The 6,062-nt window shown below is 38.0% G+C and overlaps 1 long non-coding RNA gene across 1 annotated transcript; it reads left to right on the forward strand.

The window, feature by feature from the left end:
- Positions 1-274: 274 nt before the first annotated feature.
- On the forward strand, positions 275-2,469 carry LOC124669535. The gene is made up of 3 exons (XR_006992223.1): positions 275-344; positions 1,620-1,740; positions 2,351-2,469. It is a non-coding gene; the product is annotated as an uncharacterized LOC124669535 (long non-coding RNA).
- The last annotated feature ends 3,593 nt before the right edge of the window (positions 2,470-6,062 follow it).

The following is a 6,062-nucleotide window of genomic DNA, read 5'->3' on the forward strand; positions in this document are numbered from 1 at the left end:
TGTAGATTTGGTCCTTTCTTTCGTTAAAATGGTAAGAGATGCCTGCAAAGTATTACTCCACTGAAGTCTGAGATGAGTATACAGGAGTATGAGTCTTCTATTTGCAGGTAGGTTCTCAGCATCTTACCACTAGCGATTACATGCAGCATTTATGTTAATATTGTCCATGGCTGGTACAAGAAAGCACATCTTCCACACCTCTCTTTCCGTGTGTCTTATGCTTTGTTGTGTCCACACAATAGTTTTTCTCAAATTCTACATCTCCTCTCTTCGAGCTGCGAGCGGGGAAGCGTACTGGAGGGTGGCTGCCGGGGCTTGGCGTGAGTTCTTGATGGCATGGTGAGGTGAGAAAGCTTTGTTCCTTCTTTTTTGTTTTTTTTATCCTTGTTTCGGTCTTGATTGTTTCTATAGTGATTGTGACAATCCATGCTATCTTCTTTCTCCTACATGGTTAGATTTTTGGTTAAACTGCTATGTACAATAAAATAGTGATTCGCTGTGGGAAAGGCTTATGTTGCATTCCCCGATGTATCTCCAGCAGCAAATACATCGTTACATGTTTCAAAGTTATGAACTCTAAGCGGCAAACATTGGAAAACAAATCGGTGGCTTTATATTTTGAAAGCTGGACGAAAATCTAATTTATTGATGTACACTAGGCCGTATTTAAGAATTTGATTACCCATTCATGCATTAATACTTTGAGAAGTGTACCAATGTGTCCTTCTAATTCGTATATGATGCATGAACATGGTGGTTAGCGTAAGAATCATCCATTTGCCTCACGTTTTTCTTTTGGAAAGTAGACCACTTGGATATTTCACCCGTCTTGACATGTAGAGTATTTTGGAGCAGTACTCGTACTTGACATGCATAATTATATTTACTTCATTTGATGTAGATTCCAACTCAATCCATATTACTAGAGATGACCTTCTACATGCGTTATGAATATATGACCTATAATTCTTTTACCGATTTTATTTGCTCTTTATAATTCATTGATACTATTACATTAGTATACTGAAATAAAAGTAGTGCATGTAGATTAAGAAAATCTTCATTTCTACATAATGCAAGCCTTTGCCATGATTGTCCTTCTTCTTGGTACTTATTTATTTAGCATTTGAATTGAGTGTTATGTCCCTATTATTGTTGTCCCTGTGCATCTTAAGTAAGTGTTATGGCTCTACTAGAAAACACATCATGTCCCTTCTTTTCTATTTTTTAAGAAAATGGTTCTCACAATCTGATTTAAGGGAGCAAGACATCATCAGGTTTACTTACTGATGTGGCCTCTGCGTCCCGTGCGCTGGTGGTGCAGTCCGCTCAGATCAGACACAAGCAGGTAGTTGTAGATACCGTATCTTCAAATGAGGTAATTAATCATAAACAAGTAACCGTGCAAATTTGTTTGTGACATATCTGAGCTTGAAATTATATGTACACAACCCGCATTAGGCCTTGGGTTTAGGATGGTTTGCGACCGTGTGTTTGTTATTGAGGTGCTTCATAGTTTTCATCCTCTAGCGTTCTGGTCTTTTTCTTTTTCTTGAGTAAAGCACTCTGATTTTCAATTGCTAGCTAATTGATTCTTTTCCTGAACACAATGTGCGCAGGACTGAGAAAGAAGAGCAGATTCTAGATAAAGAGTATGGTGGAGAAGAAGACCAAGGTGATTTATCTCTCTTGTGAACACAATCAAGTTTAACCCAAGCAATTGGTTAATTGGTGCTTATTGTTAGTAACTAAATATTCCTTAAGTATATAAAGCACAGAAAATGTCATTGTATGTATCAGGATGTTATATGCTATTCATGCTCTGAGAAATATTTCCTGTAGCTTTCCAGGTTATGTGGGTTACCCTTGTGTTTGATAGTCCATTCTTGGTTGGTGAGTACATTATTTTTTAGAAACATGAGTTTACCAAAAATATCTCTGGCCTAGGACTGTTAGTAAACAATTATCCATTATAAAGAATAAATGAAATTTAGTGTCAGTAGTCCCCCAACAATAACCTTTAATATGGTTTCCTCATGAATTATTACACTTTAGAGTTCAGAGGGTGCCATGATACTCAGCTTAGTTTGATCTTTCACTTTGTTGCTTTTCTACCGTCCAATCTCACTGTTTGACGAAAACTTTTGTCGCACCGCTGGTTAGTTTGGTAGAATAGGTGCCATTGAATGATACTCCCAGTTGCCTATCATGTAGGGATTTTGAGGTATTATTTTGTGCTATTGATGATAATCCACTGTATTATAATTAATCTGTGTTGTAGAAGCTTTAGCTGATCTGGTTTTGTATCTTTCGTAATTGATTTGAAGAGGTCGCACATGTTCTGTTTCAGGTACTCATAGCATCTACAGAGTGGGCCAATATTCGAAAAGAGCACAAGACTTGAGGATTTGAGCATGCTTGTAGGCTAGAAGCATCACCTTCAGACTTCGTCACTTGTTGACAATCTAAAATTGACCCTGAACTGATATGGGCACTTGCTAAGCAAGATGTCAAAGACAAGCACCAGCTGAAGGTTCTACCCCAACTTATATAAATTGTATGTTTTAGTATATTTTGTTAATTTCCATGTAATATGTAAACCATTGAAGTTAGATGTTAATCACACCATGTTTGGCATGCAGATGAAATAGAAAATACAGCCGGTAAAGGCACCAACGAAGGAAAACCTTCAGGCGTCAAACATGATGGAAGGATGTTGGATGGTCAGGTAATTAGTATAATCTACGTGCCTCAATGGCCTTTGTGGGCTGCTGATGATCACCCCACATACTATGCAATTTTACTCCTTGGTGCTTGCACATCCATGAAATCTGGATGTAGTGGATTCCACATGCTGCATGCATAAGTTTGGTTCTCTCTTATATAGAGTCCCCAGTTTTGTTCTCACGGGTTATAGCATTACAGCAAGTATATTATGGCAATGAGGAGTTTCATTTTAAATTTGTATTATTCATGTTTTCTACGGTCATATATGTTCTTCTCATTTTAGCATTGCATGTATTACTCTGTTTTACTATCAAGGTGTGTCTATTGTTCTACACAGCTGGTCACCGTCAGTAGCTAGAGATTTGTCTGATACTTGCTTGTGACAGCATCTACTTACTCATAAAGTGTACAAGTACAAACTTATTCACAGTATTATTGCTTTGTCCTACGGTAGTATTCTAGCTTAGAGTATTTTGGCTTTGTCCCGTGGTAGTACTCTAGCTTAGAGTATTCTAGCTTTGTCTTATGGTAGTATTATTGCTTTATGGTTCTTCTAGGTAAACCATCTCAGCTTCAAGATCAGAATTCATTTCTTGGAGGCACTGGTTTTACTAAGCCATGTTGGTATTCAGGTGCATTGCCTTGTATTTTAGTTCATTATAACAATACTTCTTGGGTAAAAATGATCCATCAATTATTTTTGAGGGAAGCAAGATGTTTACGATGCCCTCATTATAACAACACCCATCATCTTGGCATCATTCCTGCGTTTTGAGTGATGACAGTGTGCTTAAGGAGTATTTTTGATGTGCCATTAGGTCAAGTTAAATAATGGGAGCAGGTCACGCTTAAATATTATCATCACTCCCTTCAGTTGGGAGAGTGACTATTATTTGTGGCCCTATAACTGAATATAGGTAGCTTATGTTTATGTACTCCCTCCATCCCAAAATGTAAGGCATCTAACGATTAGTCAAAAGTCAATATTTTTTTAAGTTTGACCAAGTTTATACACAATAATATAAACATAATATTGGAAATTAGAAAGCATGAACTTTCATATTCTGTAGCTTTGAAATATTTGTTATTACCGCTACCCTTTTGTCATTGTTGTGGGCTAGCCCTTCAAATCAAATGTAATTTTGAAGTCATTCTTATAGCTACTTTGCCAGCTGCGGTACTTGATCAGGAGTAAGCCAGCGATGGCTTTACTAAACTATATCGTTTCTTTTATTCGACCCTGCTTTATTCATTGGGTTTGCTATTTTATAGACAACCATCATATGCTAGAAAGGAAGTGTGCTAGAATTATGTTGCAGGCCGTAAGTACAATATGTGGATGGATCAAGAACTATATATAAAATGATGCATTTCTTTCTGCTTGGTCAGCCTGTAAGTTGACGAAGAAAACTTTGGCCTCATTAATAATATGTAAACTTGTTGGGCGGCAGGCTTTTGTCAGGCGGTGGCGGTAAATTCTAGCGCATGCATTTGTGTGGCCTGTTGTAGCCAACATCAGCTGCAGCCTGTGGACAGGGGGCCTCCTCTTTTCTCTGCGTCCAGCACTCTGGTTTTCAATTGCTAACGGATGTTTTTCTAAACACGATAACACGATGTGTGCAGGTTTGAGGAAGAAGAAGGAAGTATCAAGAAGACCCAAGGTAATTTTTCTCTCTTATGAATAGAAGAATCTTAATCGCAATGTGTTCGTAGGAAACCTACTCCCACTGTCATGGTGAAATTCAATATAGATGGGGCATTTCGTGAGGAGTTGGAAATCGGAGGTTGGGGTACAATTTCCAAGGACTAAATGGGTTATTAGGTTTTTGTTGCAGGTGGAATGGTCAACTCACTTGTGCATCACAGACGACACTTGTGCATGCAATTCAATTCCATTTACTGAACAATATTGTATTAGTCAGGCTATTTTTCTTTCTTCTATAGACTGATTCTCAAGCGGGCAATGGATGATCTCTCAAGGTTGGGTGTGCTCATTCTTCAAGCCAAGTTTGGTTGAATTTCTCTTTTATCCAACATAGCTTTGAATATGTCTTGTGAAACTGTCACAAGTCAGCTCATGCTCTCGAGGCATTACATGTGGGAGGTTGTCCTGGCAATCATAATGTATGGGTTACAATTTTTCCTTGCGATGCACACTGTTTGTTGACAAAGATCTGGCAGTCCCATAAGGGAGTACATGTGTTTCATCTGAAAATATAAGATATAAATTGATATTAACCGAAGAGAGTAAACTATTCAGTGTGCAAACACAAATTATTCCTTAGTACAGTACCAATCATATATAAGTCCATGGATAAAGCTTATGGTACAATATTTTCTTGCTTGTGTCTTTGTGCCGGGGCCTTGTCGTGTGCTGCTTCTCCTATGGGTTGTTTGCTAGGCTGTTAAGATAATGTGATGTCCTACCTATCTGCCTTCGCGCTGCCACCTGGTTTATCTTCTTGGTTGTGGAATCAACCTCATGTGGTAACTACGTAAGCTTTTCTAAGTAGGATCTTATCAGATTGGGAGGGTTCCAGAAAAGCCACTGCTGGCAACATTTTGTTTATTTCAATCTTTTGATTAACTTCTCCTTTCTTCATAAGGTACACAGATTGTAGTGTTATTGACATGTAAGTTGAACAAAGTAGTCATATGTTCTTCAATCATTGCCTACATATTATGTTTAATGTGCGTCTTCTTATGGTTTAGATATAAATCTCAAACATATATAATATCATGGATAAAACTTATGGTTGCAGTATCGTAACCATAAAATTATGGATTTCGTATCATGTTGGGATTCTGGAATGACAACATATTGTCTTAGAATTTTGAAATGGTAAATCTTGGGGCCAGCAACAGAAGGCTGATGGCGTAGGTGGCTGATGGTGTGGGTGATTGTGGTTGATGGTGTGGATGGCCGCGACATAGTACTTGGTCAACGGATTAGGTGGATGGAGGGAGGTGTAGCAGATCAAGACGGAGGATAGGCAGATGGGTTAAGAGGAAGAGATTGAGCCGTTAATGCAAATTGCAATGGGATGAGCGGAATCAGCCGAGAATAGAGGTGGAAATTATTTACGCGAGGAAAATATTTGCAATAGTTCCTGGTTCCGATGGTGTCCGATAAGGGTCTCAAAATCTTGAACCCATTTTTTTTTTGTCTTGCTACTCACCGTAAGTAGAAACATTCTTCTTGGAATTAGTAATTGTTATTTTATGATTCTTTTTATGATGCTACCTTTTTACATACAATAACCATAATTGATGGGAGAGCCTATACAAAAGCATAAAAGCTGAAAAAATAGTGTGAAATTGTACTAAATTGTCAT

Source organism: Lolium rigidum, chromosome 7, assembly GCF_022539505.1.
Source record: "Lolium rigidum isolate FL_2022 chromosome 7, APGP_CSIRO_Lrig_0.1, whole genome shotgun sequence".
NCBI classification, from domain to species: Eukaryota; Viridiplantae; Streptophyta; class Magnoliopsida; order Poales; family Poaceae; genus Lolium; species Lolium rigidum.